The sequence below is a fragment of the Panthera pardus genome, unplaced genomic scaffold (assembly GCF_024362965.1).
Source record: "Panthera pardus isolate Hobbes unplaced genomic scaffold, ASM2436296v1 HiC_scaffold_3, whole genome shotgun sequence".
Classification (NCBI taxonomy): domain Eukaryota; kingdom Metazoa; phylum Chordata; class Mammalia; order Carnivora; family Felidae; genus Panthera; species Panthera pardus.
In genome coordinates, this window is record NW_026526876.1 from 10862825 (window position 1) to 10888192 (window position 25368).

General features: G+C 51.0%; 3 long non-coding RNA genes across 4 annotated transcripts in view; 2 read left to right on the top strand and 1 right to left on the bottom strand.

Moving 5' to 3' along the window:
- LOC109245996 (uncharacterized) overlaps positions 1–15984 on the top strand; it is a 78353-nt gene extending 62369 nt beyond the window's left edge. The window contains exon 4 of the long non-coding RNA XR_002071174.2: positions 14120–15984. This is a non-coding gene — a long non-coding RNA (uncharacterized LOC109245996). The remainder of the gene's footprint in view (positions 1–14119) is intronic.
- Positions 11695–13251, bottom strand: LOC109245998 (uncharacterized). Its single transcript, XR_002071177.2, has 2 exons — positions 12726–13251; positions 11695–12544 (listed from the first exon to the last, which is right to left on the bottom strand). It is a non-coding gene; the product is annotated as an uncharacterized LOC109245998 (long non-coding RNA).
- Positions 15985–17936: 1952 nt separating the features above from the next.
- LOC109245997 (uncharacterized) lies at positions 17937–23527 on the top strand. Of its 2 annotated transcripts, XR_008418712.1 has the most exons (5): positions 17937–18041; positions 20652–20738; positions 21984–22205; positions 22336–22573; positions 22793–23527. It is a non-coding gene; the product is annotated as an uncharacterized LOC109245997 (long non-coding RNA). The 2 variants fall into 2 exon arrangements; XR_008418711.1 differs by lacking the exon at positions 17937–18041 and having other exon boundaries at positions 20429–20738.
- The last annotated feature ends 1841 nt before the right edge of the window (positions 23528–25368 follow it).

Below are 25368 nucleotides of genomic sequence, written 5' to 3' on the forward strand. Positions count from 1 at the left end.
TAGGGAACATATTAGAACTATGTAGGAAAGGGTGAGGGAGATAATCCACCATATGTAAAAGCACTATAAAGGGTTCAAGAGAGGGGCGCCTGGGTGGCTCAGTTGGTTAAGCATCCGACTTCGGCTCAGGTCCTGATCTCACGGTTTGTGAGTTCGAGCCCCGCATCGGGCTCTGTGCTGATGGCTCAGAGCCTGGAGCCTGCTTAGGATTCTGTGTCTCCTTCTCTCTCTGCCCCTCCCCCAACTTGTGTGCTCTGTCTCTCAAAAATAAATGTAAAAAAATTTTTTTTAATAAAATAAAGGGTTCAAGAGACATGTAGTACAGGTAAAATGAAAAGAAAATCATATCTGTCTGCATACATAATAAACCACTCAGAACCAAAGAAAAGAGGAAATGTTAAAAAATGCCAGAGAAAGACACATCGATTTCAGAGGCACGAGACTGAGAGCAAACTTCTCGCTAGAAACGATGGAAAGCAAAAGACAAGGTCTACAACAGAATAATTTCTTACCTAGAATTCTGTACTCGGTGAGAATACTCCACAAAATGAAGGAAGAATAAAGGCAAAAGTAAGAGAATTTATAAAGGGAAGTCCTTAGCAGGAACCAAATGTCTCATGAAGGAAACAAAATTACAAAAGGAAAATGATCTTAGAAGAAAACACAGAAATACAGGAAGGAAAATGTAAACACTAGCTATGTGGGCAAATATAAATGAATACAGACAATATCAAGAAATGATATGATAATTATAGGATTTAAAATATATTTAGAATTACAATGCTTGAAAATAATGCGAGAGGAGGGAGCAATTAAAGTGTTCTAAGATATTAGTATTATTAAGTGAAGGGTCTAAGTACTAATTTGTCTTAGACTACAGTAAATCAGAGACGAATGTTGTAATCCATAATGTAACTATCAAAAATTGCAACAGAGAGAGAAGGACAGTGAGAGAGAGGAAGAGAAAGAGATAGAGAGGCTAAAAGGAAAGTGAAATAAAAATACTTGATTCAGGGGGCACCTGGGTGGCTCAGTCAGTTGGGTGGCCGACTTCAGCTCAGGTCATGATCTCGCAGTCCGTGGGTTCAAGCCCTGCATCGGGCTCTGTGCCAACAGCTTGGAGCCTAGAGCCTGCTTTGGATTCTGTGTACCCGCCTCTCTCTGCCCCTACCCCATTCGTGCTCTGTCTCTCAAAAATAAATACATGTTTAAAAAAAAACTTGATTCAAAATGAAGGCAGAAGAGAATTACCACATCTTGATAAAGAGCATCTACAAAAAAGCCCGGTTGACGTCATAGTTAGTGGATAAAGACTGAATGCTCTTCCCTTTAGATTAGGTCCAATGTATCGACTATACTAGCTCTTATCCAACATAGAACTGAAAGTTCTAACCATTGCAGTAAGGCAAGAAAAATAAATAAAAGACATACATAATGGAAATGAAGAAATAAACTATCTCACAGATGACATGATTATTTCTGTAGAAAATCCTAAGGAATCTACAAAAAAAAAAAAAACAACTCCTGAAATTAATAAGTGTGTTCACCATAGCCATGACACAATATCAACACACAAAAATTGACCAATATTGATATAACAATAAATATGTGGAAACCAAAATTAAAAACAATACCATTTATAATCACTCAAAATAAAATGTTTAAGGATACAATCAGCAAAATATGTACAGATTATGGATGCTCAAAATTACAAAATTCCAATGAAAGAAGTCAAAGAAGATGCAAATTATAGAGACATATATGGATGATGTTCATGGATTGGAAGACTCAATATCGTAAAAACGTTTCAGTTTCCCCCAGTAGGCTTAATAAAATTTTTATCAAAATCCCAGTAAGGCGTTTTGTAAATGTAGACAAGCTTAATGTGAAATTTATAGAGAAAAGCACAGGCCCAAGTATATCTAAACTAATCTTGACATGGAAGAATACTAGGAGGAATAATTCTATATCAAGCCTTACTCTATAGCTACAGTAATCAAAACAGTGTGGTATTGGTGGAGGGATAGATAATACTACCATTAAAAATAGTGAGATGTCGTCACCATCTTCATGGCAGTAAATTTAATAAATTATATGAAATATACAACTTCTTTGAAAGACAGAACTTACCAAAATTGACACAAGAAGAAATAGAAAATTGAAAAGCCCTATATATATTTTATTTTTAAAAATTATGGTAAATTATACATAAAACTCCTAGAAGATAACATAAGAAACAAGGTAGATGACTTGGGTTTGGCGGTGACTTTTTAGATGCAGCACCAAAGGCACGATCCATGAAAGAAATAATTGATAGTCCAGACTTCATTACAATAAAAACCTTCTGTTATGCAAAAGACACTGTCAACAGAATTAGAAGACAAGCCACAGACTCAGAGAAAATATTTGCAAAGCCATATCTAATAAATGACTGTTATCCAAAATATACAAAAACCCTTAAAACTCAACAATAAGACCAACAGCCTAATTAAAAACCTGGCAAAAGATTTGAACACGTACCTCACCAAAGAAGATATGCAGGTGGCAGATAGTATATGAAAAGGTGTTCAAAATATCATGTCATTAGGAAATTGCAAACTAAAACAATATACCACTGCAAACCTGTTAGAATGGCCAAAATCCAAAATACGGACACCACCAAATGCTGGCAGGGCTGCGAAGCAACAGTAACTCCCATTTATTGCTGGTAGGAATGCAAAATGGTGTGGCCACTTTGGAATGTAGTTTGGCAGATTGTTACAAAATTAAGCATATCCTTACCATATGATGTAGCAATTACAATTCTTGTGTGTGTGTGTGTGTGTGTGTGTGTGTGTGTGTGTGTGTGTGTGTGTTTAACTCAAATGAATTATAAATTTATGTCAGCACGAAAACCTGCACGTGGATGTTTACAGCAGCTTTATTCATATTTGCTGAAACTTGGAAACAACCAAATGTCCTTTAGTGGATGAATGGATGAATAAAAAGCAGTTTACATGCAGGCAGTGGAATCTTCTTTGGGGATCTTCTTTGGGGAAATATCTGTTCCAGTCCTTTGCCAGTTTTTTAGTTGAGTTGTATTGTTGTTTGGGGGTTGTATGAATTCTTTATATATTCTGAATATTAATTTCTTACCATATATATGATTTTCAAATATTTACTCCGATTACACGGGGTGTCTTTTCACTCTTGATAGTGGCCTTTGATGCCCCAAAGTTTTTTATTTTGATGTAATTTATTTTACCTAATTTTTCTTTTGTTCCCTACACATTTAATATCATATTTTTAATGTTTACTTATTTATTTTGAGAAAGAGAGTGAGAGAACAGGGGAGGGGCAGAGAGAGGGGGGAGAGAAAGAGAGAGAGAGAGACAGAGAGAGAGAGAGAGAGAGAGAGAGAGAATCCCAAGCAGGCTACACACTCAGCACAGATCCCAACATGGGGCCTGATCTCACGGTTGTAAGCCAAAATCAAGATTGAGCCACCCAGGCGCCCCTAATGTCATATTTAAAAAAAGAAGCCGAATCTAAGGTCATGAAGATTTTCCTTTAGGTTTTATTCTAAGGATTTTTATAGTTTTAGATATTAAATTTAAGTCTCTGAGCCACTTAATTTTTGTATATGTGTAATGTAAGGTTCCAACTTCATTCTTTTGCATGTGGATATCCAGTTTTCCTGGACAGCACCATTTGTTGAAAAGACTTTCCTCTCCCCCCACTTAATGGCCTTGGCACCCTTACTGAAAATCAGTTGACTCTATGTGAACATTTATTTCGGGGCTCTCTATTGCATTACATTTGTCTGTGTGTCTGTCTTCATGCCAATAACACAGTGCTTTGATTACTGTAGGTTTATAGTAAGTTTTTAAGGAAGTATTCGAATTTGTTGTTTTTCAAGACTCTTTTCCTATTCTGGATCCCTTGAAATTCCCATATGAATTTTAGGATGGGTTTTTCCATTTCTTGAAGAAAATGTCATTGGGATTTTGATAGGGGTTGCATTGAACCTGTAGACTGGTTTAGGCAGTTTTTTCTTCTTAAAAATATTAAGCTTTCTTATATATAGTATCATGTCATCTGAAAATAGTGAAACTTGTCCTTCCTTGCCGATTTGGATGTCTTTTATTTCTTTTTCTTGTCTGATGGCTGTGGCTAGGACTTCTAGTACTGTGTTAAATAGCAGTGGTGAGAGTGGACATCCTTGTCTTGTTCCTGATCTTAGGGAGAAAGCTCTCAGTTTTTATATTAGCTGTGGGTTTTCCACAAATGGCCTTTATTATGTTCAGGTATGTTCACTCTAAAACTACTTTGTTGAGGGTTTTTATCATGAATGGATGCTGTACTTTGCCAAATGCTTTTTCTGCATCTGTTGAGATCATCTTATGGTTCTTATCCTTTATTTTATTAATGTGGTGTATCACATTACATCAATTGATTTGTGAATTTTGAATCACCCTGGCAACCCGGGGATAAATCCCACTTGATCGTGGTGAATGATTTTTTTTTAATGCATTGTTGGATTCAGTCTGTTAGTATTTATTTTATTGAGAACTTTTGCATCCATGTTCATCTGGGACATTGGCCTGTAATTCTCTTTTTCGGTAGCTCTATCCCAGCCAAACCCACCAACCTTTAAAACTCCAGTCTCCAAGCCCTGCTGGTTATAAGAACTCACAAAATTCAACCCCTCTCACCTTCCAAGCTGATGGCTTTGGGAAAACGTTCTCCTTGTGGCTTCCCCTGTGTGCTCCTCTCTCTCTCACCCTTCTCTGCAACCACGGCTTCCACCCCCACAACAGCACTCACAATCCCTTTCTGCCCCCAAATACATCTCCAACCTTCTGACTTCTTCAATGTGGCCTCTTCTCTCCTTTTAGTTGTAGAGTTTGTTCTGTCAGTCTTCAGGATGATTTCTGGGGTGTTTTCAGGGCTCTAAATACTCTTTAAATATATATTCAATCGGTCCTTCTGGTTTTCTCTCTACCTTCACATTCAATTACTACCAGTATTCAGAAATACTACCAATTTATAAATGTTTGGGGCTCTTATCCAGGATAAGTAGGCTGCTTCTCAGTTTTTCTTATCATGTGTTGAGGAAACTCCATTCTCTGATCTAGGATTAGGGTTTGGGTTAGGTTCAGGGAACATTCCTGGTGTTTTGCAGTTCAGAGAACTCTCCAGAGGATTAGGGTTACTGATAGGGTTTCATTTGAGATTAGGGTTAAGGATTAGGGGTCATCATTAATGTCAGAGTTAGAGTCAAGTTATGTGCCTGGTATTTGGCAGTTCAGAGACCCCTCCAGGGAATCAAACCCCAGACTTCTGCCGGTGTGGGAATAGACACGGCAGCCACCTACCCAGCCGAGTCAAGGAGGGGATTTGGGGCTTTCATGACTATGCCAACACATCCTTTTTCTCTCTTTCTTTTTTCATTCGTCCGTTTAGTTTTAAAGCCAGTATAGTTAGCATGCAGTGTTGTATTAGCTTCAAGCGTACAATACGGGGACCCAACAGGTGCATACATCACCCAGTGCTCATCACGAGATGAGTACTTTTAATCCCCTTCACCTATTTCAGCCCCCCCGCCCACCTCCCCTCTGTTAGCCGTAGGTTTGTTCTCTGTAGTTAAGAGTCTGGTGGGGCACCTGGGGGCTCGGTCGGTTGAGCGTCCAACTTCAGCTCAGGTCATGATCTCGTGGTTCGGGACTCGAAGCCCCACGTCGGGCTCTCTGCTGTCAGCACGGAGCCTGCTTCGGATTCTCTGTCCCCTTCTCTTTGCCTCTTGCCTGCTTGTGCTCTTTCAAAAACAAGTAACGTGTTTTTTTTTAAAGAGTGGGGGTTTTTTTTTTTTTTTTTGGATTGTCTTTTTTTCCCTTTGTTTTGTTTCTTCGATTCCATATATGAGTGAAATCTTATGGTGCTTGCCTTTCTCTGACTGGCTTATTTCACTTAGAATTATACTCTCTAGATCCATCCATGTTGTTGCAAATGGCAAGATTTCATTCTTTTTATGGCTAAATAATATTCGTGTGTGTGTGTGTGTGTGTGTGTGTGTGTGTACATACCACGTCTTCTTTATTCATTTATTGACAGATGCTTGGGCTGCTTCCGTAATTTGGCTATTGTAAATAATGCTGCAATAAACATAGGAGTGTATCTGTCTTTGTGAATTAGTGTTTTTGTATTTTTTGGGTAAATACCTGGAGGTGGAATTGCTGGGTCGTAGGGTAGTTCTATTTTTAATTGTCTGAGGAACCTCCATACCTGCTTCCCACAGTCGCTGCACTTGCTTGCATTCCCACCAACTGAGCACATCCTCGCCAATGCTTGTTTCTTGTGTTTTTTTTTAACTTTTTAATGTTTATGTATTTTTGAAAGAGAGACAGAGCACGAGTGGGGGAGGGGCAGAGAGAGGAGACACACAAGCCGAAACGGGCTCCAGGCTCTGAGCTGTCAGCACAGAGCCCGATGTGGGGCTCAAACTCACGAACTGTGAGATCGTGACCTGGGCTGAAGTCAGATGCTTAACCAACTGAGCCACCCAGGCACCCTTGTATTTTTTATTTTAGCCATTCTGACAAGGGTGAGATGATATCATTATGGTTTTGATTCTGACAAGGGTGAGATGATATCATTATGGTTTTGATTCTGACAAGGGTGAGATGATATCATTATGGTTTTGATTTGTATTTTCCTGATGATGAGTGATGTTGAGCGTCTTTTCATGTGTCTGTTGACCATCTGTGTGTCTTTGGAGAAATGTCTGTTCATGTCTTCTGCCCTTTTTTTATTATTTAAAAAATTGTTTCCTCATGGTAAGGAACCATAAGAGGAAACAATCTTTTTATGTCTATCTTCAAACCCAGTTTCAGAAACACTACCAATTCTTAAATGTTTGGGGTCTTCTCCTGGATAATTAGGCTGCTTCTCATCTGCTCTTATCATGCGTTCAGGAAGTCACCTTCTTCAGATCTATGGTTAGGGTTACGGTTAAGGTTAGTGTATGTGCCTGGTGTTTTGCAGTGTAGAGACCTCCTCATAGGATCAGTGTTGGTTTTAGTGTTAGGGATAGGCTTAGGGTTAAACTTAGGTATTAGGGGTTAGGATTTAGGGTCAGGCTTAGTGTTGGAGTTAGGTTCGGGATAAGTGTCAGGGTATGTACCTAGTATTTTGCAGTTTAAAGTCCTCTCCAGATAATAAAACCCCTGACTTCTCTTGGGGTTAGGGTTAGGGTTAGGATTATGGTTAGAGGTCAGCGATTTGTGGTTAGGGTTAGGATTAGTGTGGTTAGGGTGAGGGAATGTGTCTGGTATATTGCAGTTCAGAGACCTCTCCGATGAATAAAACCCAAGACTTCAGCTAAGGTTAGGGGTTGGAGTTAGGGTGAGGTCTAGGGTTATGGTTAGGGTAAGGATTATCTATGAAGCTAAATTCACAAGAAGTGAGATTGCTGAAGGTTACATGCCATCCGCATGAATGTTTCCCAATGGAAATATTTTGCACCACCTCTGATGTCATTTTCAAATTAACGAAAATTGTTAGAAATTCTCATATAATCTTTAGATGTAACTGCTAATCGATAGGAAGTCTACAGGACAAAGAAATAGGTTCAGCACCACCACAGGGTGATAACCAGCGTCCATCCTGGGAGACGACCTGCTTTCGTCAACAAATAAATTGCAAAAACTAAAGAAGTAAAGGAAGAGGAGACATACAGACCCAAAGAGGCTTAACCACTTTCAAGATATGGGTGATGAATATTTAGATATTGAGGTTGGAGTTTGGCGGGACTGTTGCTTTTCACTATAAATATTTTGTATTGAATTTGAGAACATAGAATCTGTGATAAGAGACAAAACATACACAGAAAAGTCCCTGCAACTAGACAGAAAGAAGGAAAGAAAGAAAGAAAGAAAGAGGAAGGAAGGAAGGAAAGAAAAAAGAAAGAAAAAGAAGGAAAGAAAAGAAAAAAGAATAGAAAGGGAAGAAAGGAAGGAAGGAAGGATGGATGCCAGACAAGATGAAGGGACGGCACAGTGGGGGTGAGAACATGTGGGAGAACATTCTGGGAGGACAGGGAGACTAGTCCTCTCTGACAGGAGGCAGGAGGCAGCGAAGGAGGAAAATAGAAGATGTCGTGCAGGGTTATTGAGATTCACCTGTCACGGTTCCTCCGTTCACCCCGCCCCTCTTCCTGGCCCCTGATGCTAGATGCGCTCTGCCCTCGGGGACCCGGCCATCATGCCCCAGAGCCGAGCCAGAAGGGCAGCATCGCGCTTTCTCACATGTCCCTCCTTCCTGGACAAGGACGGTGAAAGGACAGATGAGAACGGAGCCCAGTTGAGGCCGAGCAGGGGCACAGGCTGCCCGGTGCGGGTCTCTGCCTGTAGCTCCGAGCTCTAGCTGCATTCTTTTCATCAGACCTCGTTCTAGGATCTTCCGCCCACTGAGTTCTCAACCTTATTCATTATTTGTCTGCTGGTTCTGGTCCCCGCTCTGTCCCAATGACCCAAACTTCGAAGTCACCCCTCCCAGAATAGTGTCACTCAGTCACACAACAGAGATCCCCCATCAGTTGGCGTGATGGAGGGGAGATCGTCATCCCTCAACACAACCGAGACTGTCACACCTGCTGCAGGACATTCATATTGTTAAACGTTTTGTGACTTCCTGACACCAGGAATTTCACTCTGTTGCCTTTATTCCCATTAACCGCCATCCTCACACACACACACACACACACACACACACACACGAGCCATGTTGCTTCAGCCTCTCTCTCTCTCTCTTCTCTGTCCCCTCTCACGATGCTCCCTCGTTCTCCATTCACTTGGGTTGTTACCGGAAACTAAGCATTCTTCCTTATTTTATGCGGGATACTGTTCTTCTGACCATTTGTGTTTGAACGGCACAAAGCAAGGGCAGAGACCTTGAGTGACCGTTGACGGGTCAGTTCTTTGCCATAATCTCTTTGCCAGCGGTTGGCGGTGGGTAGAGATTGCGTCTCTGGTGACAGGATTCAAGCCCCACCAATGCTCTCCAAGAAGAAGTGTCTGTGCTCCGTTTTCCGGTGGCAGTAAAACAGCATCATCCTCTTTGTCCTTGTGGGTGTTGGGTTTCTGTCCTCAGGACTCCAGGAAACGTCCCCTACAGCTTCTCTATGACCTGTTGATCCTTAAATCCCAAGGGATTTTCCGAGCGCTCGATCGTGGTTGTCAAACCCTGTGATGCTTTGACCTTTTCTGTTTTGCCTGGGCTGCCCGGAGAGGCCCCTGTTGAAGGTCGTTGACCTCAGGCCATTCTCCATTGTCCGTTTGGAGCCCCCGGGGTTCAGGGAGCAGAGGAGGTAGGTACTTGTCTGCACACCTCCGTCTGCTTCTCCGAGCCCCTCCAAAATCTGGCCTGTTTTGAGTTCCTATCCTATGATCAACCAATTCCTAGAAGAGTAATCTGAGAATATCCAACGCATATCCCTGCACCACCCAACTTGGAGTCATAAAATAAGCTGGTCGGAGGCCGGCATGTGCCACAAGGTCTTGGGTTTCAATGGGTTTCCCCACTACTTATGTTTTTCAAGTAAATACCCCCAAAAAATCATCCTTTAAAGTTAGTCAACATAAGCTCGATTCACAGTTCTAAATTCTGAGTGTTCTATAAAGGAAAATGTACTCGTGATCTGTTGTAATTATACTGAATCATGCTTCATAGAATTTTATTTCTGAGCTATTGTGGATATAATAGGTTTAAATGGCTATATAATAGCTAATAAGTAATTTCCTTTTTTAAAGTTTTTTTAATGTTTATTTTTGAGAGAGAGAGAGAGAGATAGAGCATGAGCAGGGGAGGGGCAGAGAGAGAGAGGGAGACACAGAATTGGAAGCAGGCTCCAGGCTCTGAGCTGTCAGCACAGAGCCCGACGCGGGGCTTGAACTCGTCAACTGCGAGATCATGACCCGAGCCAAAGTCGGACGCTCAACCAATTGAGCCACCCAGGCGCCCCGAAAATTCATTTATTTTTGAAAGAGATAGAGCACCAGCGGGGGGAGAGGCAGAGAGGAGGAGACACAGAATCCGAAGCAGGCTCCAGGCTCTGAGCCATCAGCATAGGGCCCGACATGGGGCTCGAACTCACAGACCGTGAGATCATGACCTGAGCAGAAGTCAGACGCTTAGCCGACTGAGCCACCCAGGCGCCCCAATAATTTTCTTTTTTATTGTTTTTCCCCACTTCATCATTTTAATGTGTTGTATTCTTGTGTCTAACTTATTACTGTTTAAGTTTCTTTTACAAAGTAATGAATGTTTTGTTTTGTTTCTAATTGTGGTAAAATGTGACAGAAAAGTTACCACTTAGCCCTGTTTTAGTGTATGATTCGGTGGTATTAAGTATTTTCATTCTGGCGCCCCCGTCTGTGCACGTTTTTCATCTTCTACAACTGAAACTTTGCACCCGTTAAACGAAACTCTCCCCCCACCCCCCGGACCCTGGCGACCACCACTCTTTCCGCCTCCAGGATTTTGACCACTCTTGGTACCTCATATAAACGGAAACATACAGCATTTGTTCTTTGTGACGGGCTCACTTCACTTAGCATGCCTTGTCCTCAAGGCTCATCTACGTTGTGTCATTTGTCAGCATTCCCTTCCTTTTTAAGGCTGACTGGTACTCCGTTGTGTGTACAGATCTCATTCGGCGTATCTGTTCATCTCCCAGCGGACGCTCGGATTGCCCTCACCTTTGGCTGTTGGAGAGGAGTCTGCTCTGAATATGAGTGTGCACGTAACCGTGTGAGTCCCTTTCAAGTCTTTGGGGTCATATGCCCGGAAGAGGGATCGCCGGATCCGGTGGGAATTCAGCCTACTTTGAATTTTTTTGAGGAACCGCCGTACTGTCTTCCATAGCGGCTACACCCTTTGACATTCCCACCAGCGGAGCACAAGGCTTTCAGGGTCTCCACATCCTTGCCAGCACTTTTCATTTTCTCGTATTAACAGTAGCCATCTCAACGGGTGTGAGATGGTATCTCACCTGATTTTGATTCGCTTCTCCCTAATGATCTGTGATGTCGAGTGTTGCCATCTGTACGTCTTTCTGGAAGAAACGAATGTCTGCTGAGGCCCTTCATTCATTTTAAAGTCAGGCTGTTTGCTTTGGTTGTTGGGGAGTTTTAGGAGCTCTTCGTATAATCCAGATATTAACCCCTTATTAGAGGTACAGTTTGTGAATATTCTGTCCCGTTCTGTGGGCCGCCTTTCCACTCTCTTCATGGTGCCGTTTGATGCAGACGTTTTAAATCTTGATGTAGGTCTGATTTGCCCATTGTTTTCTTTTGTATCCTGTGCTTTTGGTCTCACATCCAAGAAATCATTGCCAAGTCAAGCGACATGCATTTACTCCCTATATTTTCTTGTAAAAGTTGGATAGTTTTAGCTCTTACATTTTGGTATTGACCCGTTCTGAGTTAATTTTTATACGTGGTGTAAAGCGGGGTGCCCGGGAGGCTTGGTCGGTTGGGCGACCAACTTCAGCTCAGGTCACGATCTCATGGTCTGTGGGTTTGAGCCCCGCGTCGGGCTCTGTGCTGACAGCTCGGAGCCTGGAGCCTGCTTCGGATTCTGTGTCTCCCTCTCTCTCTGCCCCTCCCCTGCTGGTGCTCTTTCTCTCTAAGTAGACATTAAAAAAAAAAAAAAAAAAAAAAAGCATGGGACTCTTGATCTCAGCTCAGGTCTTGATCTCAGGGTCATGAGTTCAAGTCCCGCCTTGGGCTCCACACCGGGCCCAGTTCCTCCTGGAACTGCTCCAGCACCGCCTGGGGCTCCAGGCCTGAGAAATACTTCTCCTCACGATGCCCTAAGGCCACCTGAGAGGAGGGGAGAGAGGTGAATCGGCCCGGGGCCCCTCGGGCAACAAGGGCACCGCCCCTCCAAGTCGGTCCTCCCCGGGACCCAGGCATCTGCCTCCAACCGTGACGGGCTGGCATCCGCCGCGGAACTCTGTGAAGGTGCTCTGCTTACGGGCCCACTGGGCGTGGAGCAAGGAGACCACTGTGTCCTTCTCTGTCCCGTCCTTGGAGACGGGCGGGGGCCTCCGCGTGGTGCGCGGGCCATTAGGGACCCAGCAATACCCGTCCGGCTGCGAGCACGGGAGCCACTCGGGAACCCAGGCTGGCGAGCCACGCGTTCGCTTCCCCGCCTTCTACGGCCCAGGAGCCCCTGGGGTCTGACCACAGCGGGTTACCTGGCCCAGGTGGGCAGAAGCATGCTGACCGGTGCACGTGAAGATACACACGGTGACAAAGTGGCAGAGCTGAGCCCCGGAGTCTAAGGAGACGGGGAACACGGTGACACGAAAGACAAGTGAGGCTTCGAGCGCGGGACACGAGAGACCTCGGTGAAAGGTACCTGGAGACACAGAGAAGAGCCGTCTGTGCTCATGGCCCCTGGAGTCCACGGCTCCCGCATGGCGTGTACTCAGATGTTTATGCCCCCGAGAGGAACGTGTCTGGTTCCAGAAGCAGCCCCGAGTGCGTGAGGGCAGGGAAGGCTGTACGGGAGGGCGAGGCAGAAGGGGCGGGAGCGTCGGGAGGGATCGCTGGGATTTCTGGAAGCTCCCGAGGGGCTCCCTGGGATCCTCAGGGAAGCCGGGGGTGGGGAGGGTGGGCTATGACGTTGTGAGAGGGCGCGGCTTCCTGACACGAAGGTCGGCAGGGAGGGTCTGTGCTCACCCCCCATCCGGGGCTCCCTGTAGCCCGGTCTCCGTGATCTCTCCGCACCAGGCCCGCACCTTTGGGTCCCCCTCACCGGCTGACGAGTCCCCACAGCCCGAGGGCGTCCGGCCACAGAGAGAAGAGGCCGCCGTCAGCCAGGCCAGGCCGTCAGGAGGGCCGAGGGAGCGGAGCGGTGGGTCAGGCAAGCCGTGGGCCTCAGGAGAATGTCGTCCACGTGGCCCCACTCCCGGTGCTCACCGCCCGAGGACCCCCCCGGACACACCAGGGTGAGCCGCGTCAGAGGGCAGGGAGGTCGGGGTCAGATTCCGGGTCGGTGGGCCTGCTCAGGCCCCTCGAAGGAGAAGACCGACTCAGGTGCGAGGCCGACCAGGGAGAGGCCTTCGTGGAGGACAGGGTCAGCCAGCGACCCTTGGGACTTCCCTCTTTGCCCGTGGCTCCCCATCCCAGACCAGAAATCCCCCATGTGGAGACAAGACTCTCCCGGGCCAGGAAGTTGATGTCCGTGGTGTGGCGCGAGGGGATCAGGAGCTGATTGGGGAAGAAAGAAGCGGGGCCGTTAGCCGGGACCCCAGGACCCTCCGCGGGGAGAGGAAATTCAAGGGCCGTGGATAGAGAAGAAGGGACAGGACGGGCCTCCCTGAAAATCACAGACTCCCCTGGGATTGGGTCCAGTCGGGCTAAGATCGGGGAAAAGCGAGGTGCGGGGCCGTCTTCCCGAGGCCTCCCGAGGTCAGGGGTTTTAGAAGTTCACCCGTGTGCACGGTCTCATGCAATTTTTAAGAATTCCGGGAACGCTCGTCTCACGCCACGAAAGTTCACGTTTCCCACGCACAGAACTATACCTCTTGCCTCTGTCTCTGCTCCAGGAAAGTATCTCTGCTCCCGCCAGAAGCCAATCTCTCCTTCTCTACGGCCTTCCCTGGGATGTCACTCCTGCAGTCTGTCCCTCTCCCTCTCTCTTCTTCACCCTCCCCTGCCCTTCTCCTCCCTCCTCCTCCCCTTCCCTCTCTCTGTCTCCCTTTCCTTCCCCAGTCCTTTCCCCTCCCTTCCCCCCACCCCCGTCCCCTTCCCCGCTTTCCCCCCCTCCTTCCCTTCCCTCCCCTTCCTTCTTCTCTCCTTCCCCTCCCTCCTTTCCCCCTCCCTCCCCTTCTTTCCCCTCCCCCATCTCCCTCTCTCCCCAATCCCTCCCCTCCCCTCTCCTCCCTCTCCGTCTCTGCCTCCCTCCCTTTCCCCATCCTCTGTCTACCTCCTCTCCCTTCTGCCTCTCTCTCTCTCTCACACACACACACACACACTCTTAATCCTGGACACCCTGAGAGAAAGCCCTGACCTCCCCCTCTCCCCCCCCCCCCACTTTCCAGCAGCTTCCGATTCTCACTTCCCTCCCACAGCGAGTGGTCTTACAAGACTCAGCCTGTACCGCCTGCCCTTCCCCTGGGACGTGGCGCATCGGCCGTGGCCTCCGTGCTGACCGCCCGCAGGCGGCGCCTCCGTCCTTTCGTTGGCTTCGCAGCAGCAGCATGGAACACGGGTGACCACGCCTCCCTCTTGAAACGCTCTCTCCTCTTGGCTGCCGTGACATCGTGCCTTCGCTCTCCCTCCCGCCCCAGTGGGCGTCCCTTCCTTGCTCCTTTTCTTACCTCACTCCTTCCTCTCGATTTACAAGGGCCGAAGCTTGATTCTTCCGTGCGCCGAGCAGCACGGCTTCCCGTCATCTGTTCTCACCTCCCTTTCCTCCCGCCTGGCACTGCGGTCACCCACACCCTACCCCTCGGTCGCCCCTAATGTCAGCCGTGGGTGACGTATCCCACCGCCCCCCGCAGACGTCTCTCACTGGAACGCCCAGCCCTCGTCCTCCCCTGGCAACCTCCTCGCTCCAAATTTCCCCAACGCCTTTGTGAAACGCTTTCCCCAGCCCCGGGCGTGGTGGTTCTGTAACGCGCGTGCGCGTGCGCGTAAGCTAAGATCACTACTGACCTCACCTACCACGAGCTCAGACTCCACAGAGATGCTTCCTGAGTGCCGTACTCAGGAGAGATGCCGAAACGGCTTGCAGGTAGGGTGCGGGCCGGGCAGGGTCCTCACGGTGGCCACAGAGGTCACCTCGGCCATCACGGGTCCCCGCAGCAGGTGTGACTGTAGCTGGGACAGCTGGAAATGGGAGCCGCGGACCCAGGTCTTGGCCAGCAGCCAGGCCACGCGGGGACCGGAGGGCAGGAACAGTGGGGGCGGGGGCATCTGTGGCGCGGTGGCTGAAGCCAGAGCAGGAGAGAGAGTGGGGGCTGGGGGCCTGTGCGTCGGAGCCCCTCGAGGAGATCCGTGTCTGTGAAAGACTCGCTGGGCGACGGCAGGCAAGAGTCTCGGTGGGACTGGAGCGTCAGCATGACCAGAGGGGCCGCCACACCCTGCTGTCTTAAGACGACGTTCGGCTTGACCCCATCCGGCAGGGAGAAGTCGGCTTCAGACAGAGATCCAGCCTGCGGGGTGGGGAGCAGGGACAGGTCAAGGGCTTGGGGTCGGTTCCGGACCGCCTTTATTTCATTGGCAACGTTTCCTTCCTCTCCCCTCCGACACCCCTCCCTTTCCCCACAGCCAAAGCCCCCCGGACGCAAGGTTTCCACGCCCAGTGTTTCCCCCCCCCCATCAGAGTTGGAGCCCCCTGAAGTGAACATCCTGGTTTTCCGCCACACCGTCTGCCCCCACAACCAAAGTCCTCCCTATCACCAACCCCCTCCAGGTTTTAGCCAAACTTAGCACAAAATAGTTCCTTTATGGGGCGCCGGGGGCTCAGTCGGTTAAGCGTCTGACTTCGGCTCAGGTCATGATCTCAAGGTTCGTGGGTTCGAGCCCCACGTCGGGCTCTGTGCTGACGGCTCAGAGCCTGGAGTCTGCTTCGGATTCTGTGTCTCCGTCTCTCTCTGCTTACCCCCCACCCACACTGTGTCTCTGTCTCTGTCTCAAAAATAAACATTAAAAGAATTCTTAAAAAATAGTTCCTTTTTCCTCCCCTCCAAAAAGCTCCACAGCTCCAGCTCTCTCCAGGGCTTTGTTCGGTCTCCCTTTCCCTCCGGCTTTTCCTGAAGCCGGAGACGCATCTAACGAAGGAAGAAGACGGGAAAGAAAAGAAAGGGATGCCAGGGGCGGACGTTAGCTCCCCGCTTCTTGACCAGGGGGACTTTCGTCCCCCTCCCGCCCCAGAGGATGTTCGGCAGTGTCTGGAGTCATTTGGGGTCGTCGAGCCGGGGCTGCAGTGAGTGCCCGGACCCTGCAACGAACAGGACACCCCGCGGCCTCGGAGAAACCCTGAGTGCAGATGGAGGAGGGCATACAGAGGCTGGTGGGTGAACCGAGGGACGGGCGGCGGCTCGGGGCTGTGGGTGAGCACAGGGAGGGCACCGGGACTCGGCCTCCGGCTGGGGGTTCGGCTCTTCCCACCCCGGAGGCCTCAGCAGCCGCGCCGGGAGGCTGGTGCCGCCTCAGGAGCGTGGGGTTTACGCCCTTGAGGAGCCGGTACCCAAAGAAGGCGTCCTCCTTCCCTGAACTTCGAACCGGCTCTAAAGACACCCCTCCGGAAGCCTGCGGGGAGCCCCGAGCTCCTGATCCGCTAGCGTACCCCCTCCCTCCGGCCTCCCCGTCTTCTTTCAGAGCCCTGGGTTGGAAAGGTGCGCACAGGTCTGGGGACTTTGCGGCAACTGACCAGCCAGGGGAGTCCCTGCGCGCGGGGATACTCTTTTGAAGGCTTCCGCTATTTTAACTGGCTGTGTGAGGTCCAGGGAACCCTTGAGGCCAAGCCCTCCGGCCTGCGGAAAGAATGGCGGTGCCGGGAGACCAGGAAGGGCCCCCGCTTTGCGTCCCGGGGAGCAGGTGCCCACCCTCCCCCGGGCGCGGGCGCTGGCGCTTTCGCCGGGGAGACCCTGAAGTCGAAATCCTTATCCTCCAGGAATCTCTCGTTCCTGGGGAGGTCACACTGCGTCCTCCCGGCCACCGGCAGGATTGAGCCGTCTTTCCGGGAGCCCCACCTGGAGGAAGGACACGGAATCGGGGATCAGGGGGGGCTGGGGGTTCCTGGGGCTCGGGTAGGGGGTGGGGGCTCACCGGTACACCTTCTTTCTCTCCCGGAGTTCCTGCTCCCGCTGCGCCTTAAGGAAGTCCTGGTGGTCGTCGCTCAGGGTCCGGGCTGGGGGACGGGCACGAGCACAGGCCTCCCTGGACCCGGTCCGCGCCGGCCCCCGCCCTTCCGCCTGTCCCCTCTCGGCGTCACGGCGACCCCACCCCCACCCCCGCTTCCTCCAGCCCCGCGCGCCGCCCCCCACACCCTCACCGGTGCCCTCGGGCAGGCAGACGGCCTGGTCGCCCCGCACCCGGCGGCAGCAGGGGAAGCGGCTCGCCCTGGGTCCCCGGGCCGCGCGGAGATCCGTTCGCAGAACCAGGCGTCATCCAGCAGGATTTTGCGCAGCTTCGCCAGCAGGAGGCGCCCCAGGTGCACGGGGACGCTAACCTCGAACTCCCGTCTGCGGCCGGACCGGGAGCGGGCTCGGACCCCGGCTTGCAGGTCTTGCCGCCGGGGAGACGGCCCACCTTCCCTCCGAGCCGACCCGGACAGACCGCATAGGGCTGCAGGGCACCGGGCTCCGGACGCCCGCCCGGCCCCCCCGCCGTGTCCCCCCCCCCCCCACCGCCCGGCCCCTTTCCGGGGACCCCCCCACAGCCCGGCCCCCTCCCCGGGACCCCCCCACTGCCCGGCCTCCTCCCCCGGACCCCCAGTGCCCCGCGGGCTGCGCACCGACCTCACTGCGCACGGGCCCCAGCTTCTTGCCCAGGTCGGCCTCCCCGTGTTCGCCCACGAGCCACAGCTGCACCAGGTTTCTGGAACCCGCCAGGAGCGAGTCCCTGGTGACCACGCGGATAGCGTACTTGCCCGTCGCGCCCGGACCTGGAGGGCACCTGGGGGGAGGGAGACCCGCGATTAAATAGATCCGAGGTCCAGCCGCTCCCCGCCCCCAGAAAGCCACACCCAGACCTGTGTCCCTGCGAGGTGGCGGGGGAGGGGGGTGGTCTGGTTCCCAGGGTCTCCGGTTCCCAGGGTCTCCACCTCCCACCCACCAGCTCCTCTCCGCTGACACAGGTGCGTCCCCCTACCGTCCCCGGAGAAGGTGCGCCCTGGTCCACCTGCAAACGTTCCGATGCCAGTTCCACGCCCTCCCGGGGGCTGAAGGCGCTGAGCACGGGCCACCCGGATATAGCGAATAAGTAAGACGACAACAGACAGTGGGGCGAGGGAGGCTCGACGTGCGGGGCTGTTTTCAGGGGAACGTGAGTAAACCATCTTGACAAGGATCCCGAGTGACAGTGCAGGACGAGTACACGGTGCCGGGCAGGCGGAGGCCGTGGCTCGGTTGTCCAGGCTCCCGGGCAAGAGGAGGAGTCGGGAACTCCCCTTCAAGTCCCGTCCTGAAGCCTCCGTGGGGCTTTCCCCGCACGGGCTCTTCGGGGCCAGCACCGTATTGCGGGTGCCATCGGCCCGCTCCCATCCCAGCAGCGTCGGCTGCCCCTCCGCCTCCCCACGTGTGGGTCTCGGGGGCCTCCTCAGAGAAGCCGCGGTCGCAGGTCCACATCCCTCCCAGCTCCCTTCTTGGGAGGCTCACTTCCGCCCACCCCTCCAGCGCCCCGGCTCACCACAGGCTTCCCTCCCCCTTTCCCGGACCTTCCGCTCTGCCGTGACCCAGAGGCCTCGAGTCCACGGGCTTCTGCTTAAACGCCGCCTCTGTTTCTGCATGTTGAATTCGTCGGGTCGGCCAACATCAGAAGGGGATCAAGAGGGAATCAAAGAGTATTGACACAAACCTGAAACACGTCGATCTAAAGCGAAACCGTAAATGAACAGCCACCCACGAGTGTTTTCGTGTATCGGGCGGGAGTTTTCGGAGCGTGGGTCCTGAAGAAGACCTTCCCCGGGTCTTTCTTGCGTAAACCACAGCCAGATGAGTCGACATCTGTTTAAAAGGGAGCTCGAAACGAAAGGTGTTTGTAGGGAAAAGACGAAATGCGGTGACCCTCCAGATCTTTACGGGGTTCCTCACACCTGCAGCTGTCTTGCCTCCTTCTAATCACTCAATTCACAGTGATTTTTATTTTTATTTAATTTTTTTGAGAGGGAGAGAGAGAGCACACACGGGGCAGAAGGGCAGAGAGAGAGACTCAAGCAGGCAAGTCGCCCTCCCTTGACCCCCCTCCCACGACCTGAGCCGGGATAAGAGACGCTTCACCGACTGAGCCACCCAGGCACCGCTTGACGGTGATTTTTAAATGATCCTTGTTCACAGAGGCGTAAGTCAGTCGAGCTGGGTTTTCATAAAAGCAATACGTTTTGTTTGCTCATTTCACGAGTCTGTGAATCGCTAGTGACGGTAACAAGCAGGTGACAGAAACGCTCACACGATTCTTGACAAACAGAAGGCTCCCCGGCGGGTGCCACCGAGCCAGGCATGCGGGAACGAGGCTTCTGGCACAGTGTGGCCCCGTCGGTCCTGCCCCCGACGCTCAGCGTCGGTCACCTGATGAGCCGGTTCGGCGTAGACGATTTGGAAGCTTCCTTGCAAAATCCACTCGTTTTCTGAGGCTACCTCGTCCGCTGCAGCCACCCCTCCCGACACTCAAGAATCGGGGACCGCGAGCCATCCCGACACTCGCCACCGCACAGCACGCCCCGGGGGTCTCTCTTCTGCAGCTCACGGCCAGTAAGCCCTCTTTTCTTCACCCCCCCCCCCCCCCCGCAAACCGGAAGCACTCTCCTCTCCTCCTCATCGACTCCAACCCGACAAACCCCACCTCCACTCCGTAACCTACGGTCCCCTCCAGAGCCTCAACCTCCATTTCGGGAAGAAGCTTCTTGCTCTCTGGCAACGTGTTCCCTCCGCCAACTCGGCTTCCAGATCCCTACGGGGCACATCTCAGTTGCCCCCCCGCCCCCACCCGAGCACAATTTACACACCATGTATAATCACTCAAAACTCGCCTGCGGTGTCACTCTTCCTGCCTTTGGACTGTGGGTTCTCATCCATCCTCCGACGGGGGCCGGGACGGAATGAGGAAATTCCGGTGAAGTCGCTCGTCAGAGGCTCCTGTGCCACCCGCTACCTGTTGCTCGTGCGGGTAGGATGGTCTGCAGGCCCAGCGCTTGGCTCTTGGGGCAGTGCTCAGCTGCCGGCTGGTGCTGTCGAAAGAACTCCTAGGACAGCAGCCAGGTTTCCTCAGTGCAATATCCCGACGCCGTTTTCAGCTAGACGTGCCATCGTTTGGCCTGGAAGAGAAACCCGGAGTCCCCGGGCTTCTGCCCTTCATGTGGGGCCACGGGACTCTGATGCCCTCCGCCGTACCCTTTCAGGACGGATGAGTTGGCAACGGCCCCATCTTCCCCCAGGTTCAAATATATTAAGATTCTTTCAGGCCTTCGGGGAACTCTTTACTAGATCCGAAAGGCTCCAGTAAGATTCCTCCAATCCCAAGGCCTCCAGACCAATAGCAAACACGGGTTTCTCTCTTAAAATATGCCTCCAGGGGCGCCTGGGTGGCTCAGTCGGTTGAGCATCTGACTTCGGTTCAGGTCACGATCTCACGGTGTGTGGATTCGAGCCCCGCGTCGGGTTCTGTGCTGACAGCTCGGAGCCTGGAGCTGCTTCAGATTCTGTTGTCTCCCTCTCTCTCTCTCTCTGCCCCTCCCCTGCTCGTGCGCTCTCTCTCTCTCTCTCTCTCTCAAAAATAAACATTAAAAAAATTTTTTTTAAATATGCCTCCAAATTCAGAAGACAAATCGCTCCCTGTTCTTCCCCAAAATGGAGAAGGACAACTTAAAATGGCAACACCCTGGGCCCCTGGGCAGTCAGAATCTTACGCGAACTTTTATTTCGCTCTCCTCCACGCCAGTGATGGCACCAGGAGATTCTCATTCTGCTGGTCTCCCTCGCGTCAGCCAAGCACCCAACAGAAGACAGAGGACACATTTAAATTCGGGTAAGTGGAGGACAGCTTATTAACAAAGGGACAGCTGGCGAAGGAAGGGTAGGGTGTGACACAACCACAGAGGAACAGTGCAGGATCCTGAGCCCATCGGCCCTGTAAGCTGTCACCACCCATAAGCCCGAGGAAAAGGGGACTAAAGCCCAGAAAGAGAAAGCTTTCTAGGGAAGGCTTCCTTGAAAGGAGCGGTATCCTTTTTTCAGGTCACACAGCCTAAAAGGAACTTTTAGGGGAGGGACCCAGGGGAATAAACATACCCACCTCACTCTCATCCATCCCCGTGACCTCCCGCTGGGGCGCTGCCTCGGACAAACCCCCTAGAGACCAGGGGGCATGCGAGCCCGTTGACATAACCCACAAGACCATCCTCCCAGGAAGACAGAACACAAAATGAGGGGCGCCCGGGGGCTCAGTCGGTTGAGTCTAAGACTCTTGATTTCGGCTCAGATCACGATCCCAGGGTCGTGAGATTGAGCCCCAAGTGGGGCCCTGCGCTGACAGCATGGAGCCTGCTTGGGATTCTCTCTCTCCCTCTCTGCCCCTTTCCTTTTTTTTTTTGTGCATGCTCCCTCTCTCAAAAACAAAAACAAAAAACAAATCGAACAAAACCACTACAAAGTGGGTCTAAAGGCACAAGAGGAATTTATCCAGAACATTCCCTTTATAGCAGACACCTTTACAAGAGCTTCTCTCGCACCCGACTCTCACCCTGGCCTTAGAGACAACACCACCCTGCCTCTCTCTCATGTTGGTGAGAAGAAAGGAAATAGTTCCCTCCAAAACGCCAAACTCCACGGAATACTAGTGACTTGTTCTATCAGTCGTCTTTTTATATTGACCAGAATGGGGTGGTTGATAATAGAGCCATTTGAAATTTTTTTTTAATTTCATTTGAGAGAGAGAGCACAAGTGGGGGGGGGGGGCGGGGGGGGGGAGAGAGAGAGAGAGTGAGTGAGAGATTCTTAAGCAGGCTCAACGCTCAGTGTGGAGCCCAACGTGGGGCTCGATCTCACAACCCTGGGATCATGACCTGAGCTGAAATCAAGAGTCCGACACTCAACTGACTGAGCCAGCCACCCACCCCATAATGGAACCATTTTTGAACTGACGTCTTTAGTAAGCTCTGCGTGCGGTGGGAAAATCGAGGTGGAGTGGGGGGCTAGCGAGGGTCCGGCAACAAAGCGCTTGGTTAAGCACTCACTGGTTGTCTTGCGGGGCTCGGACCACCTGACCACGAAGGCCGCGGCTCTGGGAGACGAAACAGCCGCCTTAGAGAAGAGCAGTCTGGTCCGAGCTCCCCTCCCCCAACGGAAAAGCACCGTACTTACGTGACCCACGACGGTGCGCTTCTCGACGACAGTCAGTGAGGTGGGACCGCTGGCGCCAAAGCGAGAAACTGACCGTGAGTCTGAACGAACGGTGGCATCCAAATCACCTCAGCACCCACTTTCTGACAGCAAGGTCCGTACCCGACTGTGAAAGCAGAGAGCCCGGCAACCAAGAAGGATATCTGGGTGGAAGAAGGGAGCTTAGGGCGCCGTCTCCCCAGACATTACCGCCCCACCAACCCCGTCTCCGTTTGCGTCCCTAGCGGTGACCAAAGGCATCAGGGTATTTCCCTGCCACGTCATTTCCACGCCGCGCGATTTCCACCACCGGACGGGAATCCGGCACGTGAGCCTATGACGGTGACGTTTCGGGACCGGACCCCCGTGCTGTTTTGTACCTCCCATCGATGGCCCAAGGCCAAGGCGATAAAGCCAAGAGGTCAGCAGAGACGCGTGGAGGTGCCGGGCTCGATGCTAAGACACTTCAACTCCACTTGGCCAGTAAGTCTCTGACGATGGCCCGTGTGCCAAATAGCACACTAAATTTCTGTGTGGATTTCTCTGTGAGTTTCTTTCTCAGGGAGAGGAATCGTGGGGAAGATCGTTAAACACATATATAAAGATATACGGATAGATAGAGATCTACTCTACAGATACAGATTTATAGATACGTACATCTATCTGTGGAAAGAATACAGAATTTTTTTCTCTACGGCACAGGAGCACGGGTATGCCTGCCAAGAGACCACCATGGTACTACGCCTTCAGCAAATATCCCCTTTGGGGGAAAACCTACAGCTACCCGTTACCTCCAGTTAGAAAACATGAACCAAAAACCTAACATTAAACTTGTCAGGGGGACTTTGGGAATCTCCACCCTCACCGCCGCAGCATCTTTGGGCAATGGGAAAGTCCTCCACGTTAAACAGGGTTATAAATCGTGTCCTGACGAGGCCATCTGCTTCGAGTGACATCTAAAGATTTGAGACCATCTCAAGGGAAGAACCTCAGGGTGCGAGATGAGGGGGGAAGCCGGAGTGGTGGTTAAGGGCACAAGCTTCTGAGCCAGACACGCTCGAGTCCAATTCCGGCCCCGCCTCTAACTTGTGACCGTGCGACCCGTGACACGTTACCGAGCTTCTCAGAGTCTCTGCGTCCTCAGCTACGAAATAAAAACAATCACACCGACGTCATAAAGCTGCTTGGACACTGAAAGGGTTGCTGTGGAAACTGCTCTTAACACAATATGTAATGTTTAAGATGCGTTCAACGAAGGGGCACCTGGGGGGCTCAGCTGGCTAAGCGTCCAACTCTTGGTTTCAGCCCTGGTCGCGATCTCACCGTTGTGAGATCGAGCCCCACGTCGGGCTCTGCACTGAGTACGGAGTCTGGTTGGGATTCTCTCTCCCTGTCTCTCTGCCCCTCCCCTGCGTGTGCTCGCTCGCTCTCTCTCTCTCTCTCTCTCAAAATAAATATTTTTTTTAAAAAAGAAGCATTCGGCAAATGGTAAAGGTCATTATCACACACAAGGAAACCCCACGATCTAAAGAGGAAGCAGGGCTTGGGACTGAAGCCAAAGGAGACCAATACCGGGCACACGTGGACCCGTCTGAAGTCATCACTTGGAATGGCTGTCGTGTCGTGGCTTTGTGAAGGGGCAGGTCCGAAATGAAACTATATTGAAGGCAGGGATGTTCTGCACTATTTAGGTGAGTTTTAGGGTCCTATTGTCAGGGCTTTCCTACCTTTATCAATTAGTACAGTTTCTCAAATTTCTCAAAATTTACAAAATTCACAAAGATGTGCAGTTAAACCCAAATACGCTGGGACCTATCACAGAGCTGGAGAGATCATAGGAAAGACTTCAGATCCTATTTCCACAGCCTTCCATCTAAAAGTGACTTGTCTGACAGTGCGGAGCCTGCTCGGGATTCTCTCTCTCTCTCTCTCTCTCTCTCTCTCTCTCGCCCCCTCCCTCCCTGTCTGCCCTTCCTCCCCCACCCCCCCAAAAAAATAAATAAATAAAACTAAAAAGGGCAGCACACCGCATAATTCCAACTATATGACACTCTGGGAGAAGCAAAGTCGCAGAGACAGAAGATGGGCGGTTGCCAAAGAGGCTGTGGGGGAGGCAGGCAGGACGAATAGGGAGAGTTTAGGTCAGCGAGACCAATCGGTAGGATACCGTCACGAGGAATACACGTCATCACACCCTTGTCAAAACCTTATAACTGTAACACCAAGAGTCAACTTTAACGTAAGCTGTGGACTTTCGTCAATTCTCATATCAGTTACGATAGTGGCTTTAGTTTAGTTACTGTATCAGGATCAGGTCAATGATTGTAACAAATGTACAATATCACTGCAAGGTACACTATGTATTATTATTAATAACGTGTAACATTGATAGGAAAACTACACACAAGATGGGGGAGCAGAGATGTGTTGGGAACTCTCTGTACTGTCTACTCAATTATCTTCTGTAAATCTAAGACTGCTCTAAAAACTAAAGCCGATTGATTTTTTTAAAACCTAACGGGAGGGGCGCCTGAGTGGCTCGGTCGGTTGAGCGTCCAACTTCGGCTCAGGTCATGATCTCACGGTTCACGAGTTTGAGCCCCGCGTCGGGCTCTGTGCTGACAGCTCGGAGTCTGGAACCTGCTTCGGATTCTGCGTTTCCCTCGCTCTCTGCCCCTCCCCTGCTCACACTCTGTCTCTCTTTGTCTCTCAGACATTAAAAAACAAAAACAAAAACAAAACCTTAACGGGGAGAAAGAGGTGTAGGAGTCCAAGACGTGTGGGCCATAAATAAATAAAGGCCAGATTCCCTCGAGTTTCAACCCCTCATGCCACCCTGCCTTCAGTCCTCCCCGAGACCCGTTACGTCACTGTTACTGACTCCTGCTCCCGCCTCATAGAGGGATTCCCAACCCCTGTCTGCCTTCCCCCGGGAGAATCAATGATGCGTCCGGACGGTACGCACCAGGGGTTTACAGCCCATCTCCCCCACCCCACGCCCGACCTTAACGCAGAGGGCTAGAGGTCAGAAAAAATCAAAGAGAATTTCTAGCATTGGGGAACACCCCGTCAGCCAACCTGAAGGAGAGGTACTTCCTGCTCCAAGGGTTTCGTTTGGTTGGTTCGTTGGTTGGTTGGTTTTTTGCTCCAAGGTTTGACCACATCAGCACCCCTGGTTCTTTCTAGCCTAAACACTTCTCGTACCAGAGAAAATTTCTTTCTGTCTGACATTTGAGACACTTGCAGATCTTGTGGTCAAAGTGGTCTCCCCATGCAAT